Below are 15,982 nucleotides of genomic sequence, written 5' to 3' on the forward strand. Positions count from 1 at the left end.
TACTTCTACCAAAGCTGTAAATTCCCTCCATGCAAACCAAAAACGGAGTCTCTGGATGATCAGGATGAGAGTCTGTGTCATTTTTATTAAGAAAACTTCAGTCAGAAAAACTTCAGTCAGACAGTATGCATTTGTGAAGATACGAAGCCAAATGTCCACTATCCAAATCGTAAATAATCCATCCAAAATTTCCTGGTCCCAGATCCAGAATTGGATCAAATACAAAAAGTTAATCACTTCTAATCTGGGCCAAGCCTCACTTGTGGTGAAATTTTCTTGAAAATCTGTAAACAACTTTTTGAGTAATCCTCCTAAAAAACACCAAACAAACAATCAGACAAACTGTGCCAGTCATAAAACCATTTTGGCTGATGGAAAAATGAACTTGGGTTCATCATTGTTTTTGAAAAAATGCTACTATTTGTTTTATTTTTTTTAAATATCTGAGAAAGTTAAAATCAGTTTGGAAAAATACTGCAGCAAGATGTTGGAGTTCATACTGATTAATCGAACAAGCTGTAATACATTTCTGAACTTTGGCTTTGCTCAGAGGTGTATTTACTTCATGTTGGACGGAGCTTTGCTGTCTATGCCTCCCTGTTTTCAGTTTTTATGGAAAGCTGCTCACTGTAGCTTCATATTTATCATACAGATATGATTATCAGTCTTCCCAGCAGGTAAGTGAGCAAATATGCAGTATTTGTCAAAAGTCAAACAAATTCTTAAAAAACATTTTCAACAAGTTGTTTATTAAGATAAGACCTGACATGATGTGTTTTGCTGTTGTAGCTGTCAGCCTCTGAAATATCTCAGCATTTTTAAAAGCAAACATTAGCATTAAAAGGTAAAAAAATGTAAAAATAAAAAAAGGAAAAAAAAACAAAAAACCCAAAACAGGTTTTGATCAAATCCAGTCACAGCCATTCTGCAAGCTGATATTTACAGTATACAAATGAAATATTAATCTCATCTAATAAACAAATAGTTTCCTTGTACCTATATGGCTTAAACATGATGTTTCAGCTAACATTAGGAGGGTTATGTATATATATATATATATATATATATATATATATATATATATATATATATAACTATAGCTCACATAATTACCATTAAGAAATATCATAAAGAACCTGAATGGGCAGCACATCCTTCACGGTCGAGTGGTTTCCACTAAGCTCCATGCCTACTGCTATATTACATGTCTTTACTGTCTAGTTGAGATGTTTCTAAAGACATTTTATATGATGAAAGAAGGGATCAGTTCCACAAGATGAATAATTAACTAGTTATTTTTACCCCTTTAGGCCATGAAGCTGCTGCCAGTCTGTGTGCAGACAGGTGAGAGGATTGCTGACTGTATAAACGATGGCACTGAGTCAGAGGATCTCATGGTTTCACAGGCATCCAGCCAAGCTTGTTAATAAAAGGGCCTAGTAGGGTATTGTACTGAATTTAAAGTTTAAAATTTGAATAATTCAAATACACAGTTATACAGTTTACGTACACCCTTGCTGTTCTTATATATAAAATCACGATAAATATTATACGTGGTACAATCTAATTAAATATTTTTCATTACTCAGGTATTCGCGAAGCTGTCGGCATCAAAGACAAGAAGTGCTCACTGCCTGAATATTTGCTTTGTCAAATCATCATGACATTGAGGTTAAATCAATCTGTCAAAGAACTTCAAATTTCAAGTCATTGTACTTACTGACATTGGAGAAATTGAGCCTGCGAGGCTTAGCAACCCCTGAATCATGCATGTACTACAATTCTCTAAGGTGTGATGTGTGAAATATAGGTATGGTCCTATTTCACTTTTTGCCTCTAAGCTAATGGATGGAGGAGTGGTTGGTTAAAAAAAGTAAATGAAATAAGACCAGAGGAGGCACACAGGCACTTTGCCATTTTTAATTATATATGTTTTGCATTCCTGTCAAAATAACCCCACTGTGCTTTCCCTGAATATATACGCTGGTCACTATTTACGGATCTGGAGCTCCATTTCATTTAGTTGGAGGCTGGGCAGCCAATCCTAGACCTAAACCGAAGTAGCTGAGCTCTGAGAGCTGAAAGTACCCCCATCAGGTATTTTCAGCCTTTCTTCCATCTAAACCATAAATAAAACCTTGTTCATTTCAGAGTCACAGGGTGCAGGCTGCATGTCACAGCTGTCGGAATAGCCGTGTCTCTTTTGTAAGGCTTTTAGTGTAGGTGTAGTGTTTATCCCACTGGTCACGCTGAGGCAGCCACCATGGGGCCTCAGCCCTCCTCTCTGAGTGTTGGCTGAGTTTGCCCACGCTCTGCTCTCCACTGTGTGTTGTCTGCCTCTCCAAGTACCCAAGTTGTCAACTATCTTCGCAGGAAACATACAAGAGGAGGGGTGCCAAGAGGAGCCGTAATTCTCACTAAATTACAGACCAAGCATGACCCTCACTCATTTATTTTTTTCTAGCTCTTCTGGAAATTAGGAGGTAGGATATATCGTTGACTGCTCTATGATGAGTGCAGACACAGGCAAAGCAGAAAGACAATAAACATCCTTAAGGGTAATAACTTGGCTTAAGTAAAATTTCACTATCCCTTGAGAGCTGCCAATAAAAAGATAAGATCTCAAATTGGTCTCCTTGACTTAGTCGACAAGTGATTGATATTCTATCAGAACAGAAGACATCTCTAATGAGCTAAACCTAAACCTGTGGATCTGGATGAAGTGAAAATAAATCCTTTGCTCAGTGAGTCCATTTTCAAATCTGCAATGTAGAGCACATTGTAGAGTACAGTCAGTTGTTTGAGATGAGCAATCTCAATTTGTCTGCACTAACTAAATTAAAAAGAAAATGCAAATGGGACATTAGCTCAGGGCTTTGGTTCTGTGTCCTAACCTGGTCCCACTCAGTGCTCCACCTAGTGATTATGCAAATGATTCTTCAGCGTTAGTTTGCTTTTTGCAATTCTTTGGGCTACATTCCTATCCCCTCTTCCTAGTCTGATTTGACCTAGCCTTGCGAATAAATTTGCCTGCACACGATTGTAGCAGCCACTGCTTTAATATTCTGTGACACTTTGACATCGTTGTAAAATAATATCAATGGAAAAAACTACACTTTTTAAAGCTAAAACTCCAGGCAAGTTTATTTATGGTGTTATGACATTAAAGAAGACAAATTCATTCAGACCGCTGGTCAGACATAACAGGACATGAGAAGGCATCAACTAGACCTTAACTCAGGGTCAGGGTCGAGTGGGGTGTGCGTGTGTCTGTTTGTGTATGTGTGTGTGTGTGTGTGTGTTTGGGGGGTGGGGGTTGTTATTCCCTGCTATCACAGGGCATGAGAGGTGGAATACATTCTATCACAGGGCTAACACAGAGAGACAACCATTCTCACCTGTGTGCAATTTAGAATCGCCTATTAACTTAGCATGCATGTCTTTGGACTATGAGAGGACACCTGGAGAGACATACTCTCAACTCCATCTTGAATCTTGAATCTGGAATTCAAGTGATTTCTTCAGTCTTAAAGGTCAATGTTAGGTATTTGACCATGATCAGCTAACTTACTTCAGACACTTTAGTAGTAATGTTTGATCATTTTCTCTCTTTGTCTTTTCTTTCTGTATTTTTTGCCCATAAACCGAGGTGATAACAGAGAAACCTGCAGCGATAGCACAGACATATTAATGTCGTGCCACATTCATCCACTTCATTTTGATGCCTTTCAAAGATTCAGCACTCCATCTGTTTGCATGTTGCTTGGTGGACAGTAAAGGTTATGTAAGTAGAGCTTTTAAAAGGGAGCAAACATCTCTGAGTGCACCTTCCTATACCTCCCATATAACCTTATCATTGGTGAAGTAGCTGTAGATGTCATACCCACTGCTTAGCCAGTAAGATAGATCTCCTGCACTTCACTGACAGCAGATATTCCATTATATCAACCAGCAGTCACCGTCTCTTCCTCTGAATTATTACCAGCCCTGTCACTTGCCTCAGCACCAAATTGGCTTAGCCAGTAAATGAAAGATTTGAATAATACAGTTCACCTTTTTTTTTCTCCACTCTCACTGCCTGGACTTCATTTACCGACAATATAATCTTTTCATTTTCAGCATCTTTTTTAGATACATAAATAATTTCCTGCCCAGTCAAATACAAAACAAGTCCAACTGTCTGATAGTGAAAGTGCCAATGATTTAATTTAATATAAATTATGCTTTTTAACTTTACCAAATTTTTCATCTCAAGCACAGTAGAGTTGAGAACGGTAACAAGAATGATATCACTGTATTTCCTCAAATGCTAAAATTTCAGGTGCAGTTGTATTTTTGAAAAATCCAGTAGTACGTTTGCATTGTTGCATATTATTAAATACTATTATTTCATATGAATATCATTGGTTTTTAAATACTTTAGATATTTCATATTAAAATTGAAAACTGTATATGTTGAAGTCAAAAATGTACTTGTTGGTGCATACACTCACTAGCCACTTGATTAGGTACACCTTAGAAATAGCTAGAAGGACCCTTTTCCCTTCAGAACTACCTTATTTGTACATTCTTTGTGCCATAGATAAAATTACATATAATTATATAATGTCATATATTTCCCACACCATTACACTATCACCACCAGCTTGGGTGGATGCATGCTTTCATATTGTTCAAATTCTGACCCTACCACCTGTCACATCAGAAATTGAGACTCATCAGACCAGGCAACATTTTTTCCAGTTTTGGTAAACTGTAGCCTCTGTTTCCTCTTTGTAACTGCCAGAAGTGGCACTCAGTGTGCTCTTCTGCGCCTGTTGCCCATCTGCCTCAAGATTTGATGTGTTGTGTGTTCAAACATGCTTTTCTGCATACCTTGGTTATAACAAGTGGTTTGGTTATATAAATTACTGATGTCTTTCTACCAGCTCAAAGCAATCTGGCCATGCTCCTCTGATGCCAACAAGGCATTTTCACCCAGAGAACTGCCTCTCACTGGATATTTTCTCTTTTTCGGATTATTCTTTGTAAACCCTAGAGATTTACTGGAAAGTCCGAGGAAATCAGCATTTTCAAGTACTGACGTCAACAACGTCACAATCATGCAGCATTCAAATTCACTGAAATCACCTACCTTCTCCATTGTGATGGAGAAAGTAGGTGATGGAGAAGTTCAAACTGTATTCAGTTTGAACTTAAGCATGTCGTTTTGACCGTGTTTACATGCTTGAATGACTTGAGGTGCTGCTGTTTTTTGGGCCGATTAAATATTCCAATTAACAAGTAGCAGAACAGGCATACCTAATGGTTTGGCTAAAGAATGTGTATTGCAATATTCAGTTTGCTTAGCTGGACACTGATAGAACAGAAGCAGAATAAGTGCCAGTAATTAAAGAATGTAATAAAACGTATCTCAGAGGATATATAGACTGTCATACAGAGCATAATTCATTGTTGTGCTTCCTTGTATTGAAAAACCAGTCAACCTGAATATACAGTAATGTGCATCATCAGCCTAAAAACCTGTGAACCGGAAAATGCAGTCAAGTCATATGTATTACAACAAAAAGCGCTCAATATTTTCAATAAACCTATTGCCAGTTTTGATTATATAAAAAGTCTGTTGCACACAGTATGCATTTCTACTGAAACATATAAGAAAGGGAGACACTCAAACTCTGGCAGCCTTCATGTCAATAAATTCAATGCTGGTTTGACATGTTGCCATTTGGCTTTGAAATGAGAAACAGACTACCTAATACATACTTACAATCCACTAAATGATTAATGTGTGATGAACAAAGACAGATTCGTCCACTGGGAATCAAAGCTTATACAAGGATGACATGAAAGCATTCGTGCCCTCTAGGTAAATTCAACTGGGAAGGTTATGACATCCCATCAAGCCCACACTATTTGCTGCACTTGAGTCTTCGTGTTGTTGCTGAAATAAACACAACAAAGAGAAAACATAAAGACTTCATATAAAAACCACTGACTGAGGCGTTTCTGATGTACCCTAAGAATTTCTTTGCATGTAAGGCTTCAGAATTGAAGCAGAAACATTAGCATTTGGCAGCATTCACTTTACCTCCTCAAAAGAAGAATAAGACCTTTGGCTTCATCCTGCTCTTCTTTATTCTGCCAGCTGCTGTTCCTGATATCTTTAAACCTTTATTTTTCAATTTAGCGTGGTGTGCAGTGGCAGCACAGGCTCAAAGGCTACAGCGTCTGTATGGGGTCACATATCAGGCGCTCCTCAGGGTTGTGAAGATATTAGGGAGCATGATACAGTGTGTCTGTCATTCTCAGAGCTGCAGCTGCAGTGCTCTGACTTCCTGGGCCAGGCTGTCCATCTCCACATTTCACAGCTCCAACGTGACTGCTGCAATGAGACAAGGAATTGCAGCGTCTGTGCCAAGTCCTAACACAACCACTTGCTCCCTCTCAGAGAAGAGCATCTGCATCCTGGCTGCCACTTCCCGACTTGCTCGGGTCATCCCCCAGACTACGTCATTACAGAGGACATCAGGCTGCACTCTCCATAAATTAAATCTGGGACTGCATTTACACAGGGAGAGACAATCTGGGTTTAACCCTTGATGCACAGATGATGTTTTGCCATAGCTTTTCTAAGCAGGAAAATGTTATGCTTTAAGCTCTTTCTGCAGTTATTTCTTGTGAATGCCATCCTGTATCATATTGTGTGGACACCTGTCCATATGGTTTGGATTGTGTTGTGAAGGTTTTTATATTCAATAATCTATCAATGATATGTATTGATTTACTATCACAGGAGCCGAGGCCTGACCTCTTCACTGAAGTATGAGGCACCAATAGATTTCTTAGCTCCTCCTTCTGCTGCCTTCTTCTTATTAAAACTCCGAAATTCACAGACCTTCTACCAATCCCAGTGGGGTATTTTTCACTACTCTAAGGGAGCTCCGTAATGGTTTTCATTTGGATTAATGTGCCTGACTATTGACATGGGCCACGCCTGTAATCCCATGAATTTCAGAGGACATAGAGACCGAAAACACAAGAGGCGAAGGTGGATATTATTTGTTGTTACCAGGGGGAGTGTATTATACCTACCCAATAGCCTCACCCATAGCCGTATTCCCCGAATGCAAATTTTTAAAAGTATATTCACCAAGTATTATTAAATAGTCATGCTGATAACTTCCTTTGATTATTAAGCTCCCACGCCTGCTGTTTGGAGCAGTGGACCTTTGTGTGAGGAAGAAAATTGTCTCCCTTCAAGCAGTACCAAATTAAACATACCCCTAACCAGACTGTGAAATTGAGCAATTCAAAATCATTTCCAGCGCGTTGGTGCAGCCCATACTCAGAGGAAAAAAGTTTGCTCATAGATAGGACTGCCCAAGCTCTAAAGCCCAGGTGACGTAACTGACACTTTTCCCCCCGACTGTCTTCATTAAGTCGAACGATTCAGTTTTTACTTCACTTCAGTTTCCACTTCAGCCGCAGGAGTTGCCGTAAAACCTTCTAGGCATCTGTGTTGAACCGGCCACCATTTATAGCCTCGCGGTGACAAGCAATCTTATTATGAGATTTAAACTTTGCCTCGGCTAGATTGGAGGATCAACACGCGCTCCTTTCGCAGTTATTCTCCGCAGTTTCCCAACTGATAACATACCTACCCTGCCTACCTACACGGCTCCTTTTATTGTGGTTAAACGCTGGTGTCAGCTCTCGGTGTAATAGAGAGGAAAAAAAGAGAGAGGGAAAAAAAGCCAAACCAGGCTCCGGGTCTCTTCAGCATACATAAAGGCGAGCAATGAGAGGAGCTCAGCCTTGAATTAAATCACTCTCCGCTAAATGGATCTTTGAGACTCACCCTTGGCGCAGGCAGCTGCTGCTTTGCGCGTCTTCAAACCGAAACAGAAATCTGGATTTTTCTTTTTTATTATTTTCATTTTTGTACTATCTGCCAGAAACATCTCCCCTGTCTTTGAATATGTCTTGTGTTCGCGGTGAGATACAGTAAGCAGACAGCTTTGTATCGGGAAGAGGCTCTTGCTCTGCGATCGCTAAGCAGGTAAGCTGTTACACTGTTACACTGTTGCCCGATTTTGCACTTTAATTTCGCAGACTTTACAGAGCTCGCACTGCACTTGACACTTGTGTTTTCTATTAAAGAGCAGCGGTTTTAGTATTTGAGTTTTGTTCGGTTGTTGTGCACATGCCATGTAGATAACATAACTCATATTATTAAGTGAATACAGAGCTTTCAAAATGCACCGTTTAACTTGGAAAGCAGCACGCTACCGTCGGTGCATTTTGCATTTGCTTCTTTAAGATCTTAGCACACTGACGGGCACTGAAACGGGACATGAGGGCACTTTTTGGTCTGGGCTGCGATTTGTGTTGCGAATTACGGCAGCTGCATTAAGTTCCTTGTTTTCTTTCCTCTTCTTCTTCTCCTCTTTTGTAAGTTATTTTCTTCAGTAACTAAAAAAACGCAACCCACACACGCATTTGCTCTGCAAGCATTCAGTCTGCCACAGCTCGAGTCAAAGTAAAGTGGATACTTTGCAACTGTAAACCACCAGTAATACTGTCCGCTGGAGATGTCGCTTCAGCACCACGGACAGCTCCTCCACGACTCTACATAACCACTTTATTTCACACAAAGATACTGCTGTTACTTGACTTTAACTGGGAACACACTGCTGTAGAGAGGGCTAGCTGTTGCTTTGTCAAATGAACACATTAAGCTAACATATATATTGCGCATAGAAAACACACACACACACACACACACACACACACACACACACACACACACACATATGTGCTCTCTCCTGCACCTCTTCTGCTTCCTACATCTCCAGGCCAACACACCCTACACAAAAGTGACAAAATGACATCTAGTCTCAGTAATCTACACGTACAATTCACAAGCCACTATTAAGGGAGGTCATGACATGGTTAATGCAACTTAAAAGACCAATCTTAAATGATTAGTGCATTGCATGACCTGAACATACAGTACTATGTTGTTATTACACAGTCTGGTCCTTAGTGTAGCCCTGTTCAGTCTCACACAGATTAGCTGAGGATTTTGCTGCGTCTCTGCCATCTGTCTGGGAAATGCAATCTATATACTGCATTCTAGACGTGTTTATTTATTTGAATTGCCCAAGGCTTCATAGGGATTGATTTCTCTCTTTTAATTCAGCAAAGACCTAATTTTCAAATAAATTCAGCCAGCTCTGAAGTGTTTTGCACAAATAAGCATCTGTAGTCTGCGGAATAGTGGTTTGAAAATGCAGAAACGATGCCAGGTTTAATATAAACTACGCCTGCGGTCACACAACGACCAAAGAAATTAGAAGCTATAGATATGATTCTGTGGTTTTCCACTGTGGACGTAGGTGTAGGAATGCTGTATCATTCCTCTGCTGGTTAAACAAGGTGCTACAGTCCTAGTGGTATTTAGAGCCTGGGAAGCATTTAAGATATTAAGTTTAAACAATCTGTCCAATGCCACCAAAACTGCGGGCAATGTATTGATTGTCAATGTTTGCTCTCATTCCAATAATTTCATTAAGATGATCAGACCCAGCTTAGCCCTTACCATCAGTGTGAACAAGTGTCTTACTTCTTGAAGATTTTTTTCTATGGCAGGAGTTAGGAGTGTTTCAAAACATCTTAGTTTTGCTGCTGTTGCTAAAGCTATCTCTCGCATTAGCCTTCATATCTCTCTTTTCCTGTCCCCGTCTCCCTTATCTTGATTATGCAGCTGTATGATTGAGTCAGCTATTTTGTATGCAAGTTGCCTTAGCTTGGTTCTTTGTGGAGGAGAGAGAAAGAGAGAGATCGTGCTGAGGATACTGAGAGAGAATTACAGCTTCTCATGGCGATGAGGAGTAGAAAAGACCAGGCTGCCCTGTTCGATAAATTGCTGTTTGAGAGAGAGACAGATATCCTAGGGGGACAGTGGTTTTGGAAATGTGACCAACCTTTCTAAATGGAAATGGCAGTGCGCATTAGTTTCCCACAGCTCTGTACTGTAGATAGCATGAACTAACCATCCAAAAGTCTTTGTTACCAAGTTATCCTGATACAAAACAATTTCATTCATCTGAGAAAGACTGTGAAGCCAACTAGCACTGTACCCTGAATGCACACATAGGGATAGGTGACAAATTTCAGGAAAACTCTGAACCCTTGACCTTTACAGTAAGCGGATCCAGTGCCTTTATTATAACGTAGGGGGCATGCTGCTGGCATGGTAAGATGAAACATTTCTTTCATAGCCCTATTCACAAAGTTCAAGGGGTTACTGAGTAGTTTAATGAGTATAAATAATGAATCATGTATTATTGTCGACACATTCACCAATTTAGTTCCCATCTTTACACCCACGGAAGATTTTGGAAAGACACGTCAGACAGCGCTCTCATTAACTTTATTAAAAGACCAAATGAGGGGATGCTTTTTGAAAGAATGGTGTTTGCTTCCACTAGTAGAGTTGTAGTGAGTCAGAGAGTCAGTGCCAAGGTGCACTGGAGCCCTTTTTGCTTTACATGGTGATGTAACACCTTACTAAAACAATGTATTCTTTCCTATAATTTGTCCCCTTCTGTAAGTACAGTAGTAGTAGCGTTATAGACAATTGTACAAAAAGAAGAGTTTAAAAAAAGTCATTTTTTACTGCTATAGTCTCAGAAAATTCTTATCAATTTGAAACTTTTGCATTATATCATTGGCAGTTATGGCTTCTTGTGTGTTCTGATACTTTCTATGGCAATTTAGGGGCTAAAAGGACATAAAATGTTCTTTTTCCCTTTCCTTTATTGCTGATCCTGCTGATAGTCACGCTATTAAACTGGAAATGTGTCTGTCCCCTGTCTATATGTCTCAGCTTTAAATCCAAATAGTGCAATTTCCAAATAGAAAGATAGAGAAAAACGGCAAAACGTTTCATGTGCCGTGCATTTTTTTTTTTTCACACTGACGTCATGTTCTGAAAAAGTTACCCAGGCTTTGCCAACTGCATGTTCAGGCAGCGATGCTCTGGTTGTATGGTTAACAATGTGTAAAGTGTAATCAAAGGGGCCAGGCAGGGTTTGTAGACAAAGCTGTGAAACATATGGTTCAACAGCATGGCACATTTCAGTTCCACGGCTCTCCACAACCGTTAGGTTCAAACTGAAACTTCCTGTGCTGTGAGTAGTGTTTGCCATTTTCACAAGAGCTGTTGCACCACCTCAATCTGAAGTATCCCGTGTGACACTCAGCTATTTTATAAAAAGGAAGAATGGGCTTGTTTTCCTCTGTGGTGAAGAATGGCAGGATCATGAAATTAGTCACAGAGGGAAAACAAATGAAAGGAAGACAAAAACTGTGTTCAAAGTAATGAACAGGTAAAACCCCACATGCACAGTACAGTCATACTGGATCTAAAAAACAATTTCTGCATTTCTACATCTGACACTGTTATATTAACATTAAATCCTTGTAAATTTTGAGATGGTGCAGTTTAGTATATTTCTATTTGGTAATTGCATTTCTATATACAGAATTATTTTTCAGTGTTATTAGCCATTTTTATGTTAGATTCATATTGAAATCCACACTCAGGGATCAGTGTAGGTATCCAGTATTACTTACTTATATATATATATATATATATATATATATATATGTATATATATATATGGTGCGGTGACTCCCAAGCTAGGCAAGTGGCTCCAGCAGATCCCGGGAACAACATCGGAGATCTCTGTCCAGAAGAGCACAGTCCTGGGAACAGCTAAGATACTGCGCAGGACCCTCAAGCTCCTAGGCCTCTGGTAGAGGACCCGAGCTTGAAGGATAAACTGCCCGCAGGGGCGAGCTGGGTGTTTTATATATATATATATATATTTTTTTTTTTCCAGTGGCAAAACTTTTGAAAGGTTCATGATGGTGAAGGACAAGACCATAAATGACACTGTCAGAGCTATGCCTTAGGACAACAGACATTAAAAGGAAATTGTATTGACAGCAACTTAGCATTTGGGAAACGTTGGCAATTGGTTGAGGATTTTTCAGTGTCTAACGAAGGCTGTAACAAGCAGATAAGGGTGAAAATACAGAAAAAAAACTAAACAAACAAACAAAAAAAACCCTGCTGTCCCTTCAATTGCAGCTGCCCTTGGGCACCTTTTATTTAGCCAGTGCAAAACAAAGATGCACCTTTGTGGAGACAGTATCTCCTAGAAGTCATGCAAAACCATTAGCAAACTTCACCTTGAATCAGCACCTCATGAGTCATTAACTGCACATTCACAGAGCCGTGGCCCAGTCTCATCTCAGGAAAGAATGTATTTGAGTTTACTCAGGGGACGTTACTGAAAGTGGCAGCAATGGCCCTTTGGATTCCAGGCATGTTTCAAGGGAAAAAAAATATGGCAGGTTTAACCATTATCTCTCCTATCTCTTCAACCTTTTATTTTCTTATATGCTGATTACAGTTTAGCAGGAAATGAGATGACTGCTATTTATGGGGATTTTTACATATTCCCTGAAAAACCGATCAGCCCACGGCGCTAAGGATATGTAAATGAAAAGACAGCTGCATACAGGCAAGTAGGAATCAGTTACTGTACCACTGATAGATTGTGGGGATCAACCCAAAGATGTAGGGATTCACTTGAGGGTGTGAATGAGTTATAATTAATTTAGGCGTGCACTAAAATTAATCCATCAGAGAATGCCAGAAACATTTCAGTGTAGTTTCCTCAGCCACCTGCTGGCTGCCTTATGATAGACAAAACCTTTAGTAAACAAGCATCCTGAAATGGCAGAGTGAGGCAAATTGAACATTGCTGTTCACTTTCTGTCTTCTATGCAAAAGAATTAGATCCTAGGATGCAAAACAACGCATATCTGCAGGCACCTGCACTGCTTGAATATCCTGCACATGAGAGCCCGTTAAAAGCGGCACAACATTTCTGTTTGATTTCTAAATGCAGGATTTTGTATGTCAGAGGACATCGCTGATCACTGTCAATTAATGCTTTTTGTAACACCTTGTGACCTTTTATGTTGTAGATAAAGTGCAGGGAGACAGGTTGAGAAATGTTTAAACTTCCACTAAAGTAGAATTTGTAGACACATTGTACACAGACATAGAGGTATCTTTATATATGAGTGGCTGCTGTATCTCAGTGAGGTATGCTACATATTTCCTCTGTGCATTGTGTGCAACACAGCACAAACAAAGAGATTATACATGGCATAAAAATAACTTTATTAATGAAACAGAGTATGTTTTTCTTACTTTTAGACAAAAGGCACATGACAACACAATAATATATACTTTATAGATTTGCTTAGCTATATTTATTTTCAAAAAAGAATGGTAAAGGTAGCTTTGTTTTTTTTTTTTCCATTTCTTGATAATTCAATTTGTCCTAATGCCAGGAAAGAGTGAAAACAAAATATGATCTTGTTACTTTGCAAAAAGGCTTTTGTTTTTGTAATATAGCCTGGCAAAGAGTTGATAAATAAATAGGTGAATGTGACAGTTTAGTGCATATCAAAAACAAGACAAGGATAATATATTGCAGCTTAATGATGGAAAGGATGAATCATAGCACTGTTCTTTGTACAAACCAGCTGCAGATGCACTTGTTTAAACATGTGCTGCTCTTACCTGCTCAGTCAAAGCAAACTAATATGGATAAAATACCAAAGTTCATCAGACTGGGTGTAAATGTACCAACAGGTGTGAATTAACAATGGTGACATGATGGCATATTTTTCCTTTATGGGATGTAGCTGAACACCTGCAGTTGAAATGCTGTTGCAAAGTACAAGATGGATTAGAGTTTAACAACATCTTAAGAATCATAAAAATGACCGGTACTCCATTCACTGGCCATTATTTTAATGACAGACCAAAAAAGGTCCTTGTACGCTACTCCATTACACAGAAAGGGGCATACATGTACAAAGCACACACAAACATAATCTTTGTCACTGGAAAGTCAGGACACCAGTCACATTAATTGCTTCCTCGGGGAAATATAAAAAGCAAGGAGCTGCTCTGTAAAATCTAAGACTTTCTAAGACCACCGAATAAGAAAATATATTTAAGTTTGTGCGCAGTCAGTCAAATTGAAGCCATTTTATACTGCAGACTTGATTTCCTGTGATCTTCTTCAAGCCATACAACTTCTGTTTAGATAATTAAGTTCGATTTCTGTGCAGTTGCAAATAGTGCTCAAAGACGCCTCTGATTAGATCAGTGATTGGTAATGCAGCATGATTAGGGAGTTTGCAGTTTCCTATCAATTATGAAATTTAAACCAACACGCCTTTAAAGATGACAGATGCTCAGTGAATAAAGCCACTCCCACATGCTAACGTGAAAGCAAATGCTGTTCATCAAAAAGTGAGGAAATTCTTAAAAGTTTAATAGTTGCCAAAAGTCACATCATGATAATCAAAACATGGCCCTCCTCTCGATGAATGTTAAGCAACTCTGGTCTGAGCTTGTAAACAGCTTCAGTAGTACACTAATGATGCACTTGAGGTAATTAACCTGTTCAATGGCTTCTACGAGCATGAAACGCTAAATGTGTTGTCTCTTTTTTATTTACTTTTTTAATGTGGACAGCATTTAAATGTGCGGGCCTGGCTCATAAGTATGTTTTTTTTTATTTCAACACTCTTTAATAAAAACATTTAAGTTACCAGTTTATTCCAGCATATACCAGTATATAATGTTTATATTTTTCATTTTTTAAATTCTTTTGCTGATTGAATTACCACATTTTTTTCCAACCCAAGTAATGCAGTTAATTCCTAAGAACATGTCTATCTAAATACATAACAGCAAGGACCTCCTCATGCAGAATATGATAGCAAGGAAAATAAGGTGGGAGTAGTCATTTATAAGTGCTTCATTTTATCATAATAAATTAAAAACAAAACTACTCTAAAAGGAGCCTTTTGGATGCAGGCAGGTCAAAGAGAAAACTGTGCCTCCTTTACAGTTTCTGCAAACTATTGCAAACCTTCAGAAAAGTAATGTAAAAAGAGAATAGAGTTAAAAATAACACACGCAATTGTGCTCCAACTGTCCTTCACATTTCAAAAACAAACTGTGAAGGACCGGCGCTGCTGAGAATCAACTCATAATGTTGTATAATGTCTCCACTTTTTAACTGAAAGCGCCAGTGGTCGAGCTGTTTTCCCTCTGTACCCCCAATTGGCCCTGGCCAGCTGAACAAACATTTCTGTAAGTGAACAATTATCTGAAGTGAAGCCTAGAAGACAAGGAGCAATCAGGTGATCAGCCCAGGACTCATCTACACTTTGATGTTGTGTGAAGGTCATTCCTTATTCTTTCCCCAGCACTACAGCCAAACACACTGGCTGTAGTAGAAATGTCTGATGGATGATTTGAGCAAGTCAATTGCTTCCCATTGAGCCAACCCAGTAAAAGCCATGCTGGGGACATATTGCAATTCTTGTGAGTGCTTGATGAGTGATGGGCAACCCCCACAAACATCCAGCTGGCCCGGATAACAAGGTTATCTTGGTCACGATCAAACAGTGTTATAGGAATTCAAGGACTGTGACTGAACTTCTGACCTGCTAAAATTATTTCTAGTTATTTGGATAACTATTCTTACCACTTCCCTTAAAAGGTCACCGGAAGGGGAAATGTTAATATAAACAAAACAGAAAGCACATAATTTGAGTCACCTATGGCAACCGGCAGTCCTTAAAGGTTTACTGCAAACTAACAAGCACAATTCTCTGTCGTTTAAGAGCGTAGGGCAGATGGACCTCAGACTGATATTATATACACTTTAGAGAAAAATGTAACTTTACCTTGTCAGCCTCTCTCTACAAGACAAATCTAAAAGACATTTGTTTTCTTCTATCAATTTAGAACAAATAAGCTTTTATTGCACTTGCAGTAATAGAAGTACTGAGTTAACTCAAGCAATAT

The 15,982-nt window shown here is 39.0% G+C and overlaps 1 protein-coding gene across 1 annotated transcript in view; it reads left to right on the forward strand.

Annotated features, from left to right (window-relative positions):
• The first annotated feature begins 7,463 nt into the window (after window positions 1–7,463).
• elfn1a (extracellular leucine-rich repeat and fibronectin type III domain containing 1a) overlaps window positions 7,464–15,982 on the forward strand; it is a 75,548-nt gene continuing 67,029 nt past the window's right edge. The window contains exon 1 of the mRNA XM_005468814.4: window positions 7,464–8,062. The gene's annotated coding sequence lies outside the window, so the exon portion shown is untranslated. The remainder of the gene's footprint in view (window positions 8,063–15,982) is intronic.

This window comes from Oreochromis niloticus, linkage group LG4 (assembly GCF_001858045.2).
Source record: "Oreochromis niloticus isolate F11D_XX linkage group LG4, O_niloticus_UMD_NMBU, whole genome shotgun sequence".
Taxonomy (NCBI): Eukaryota; Metazoa; Chordata; class Actinopteri; order Cichliformes; family Cichlidae; genus Oreochromis; species Oreochromis niloticus.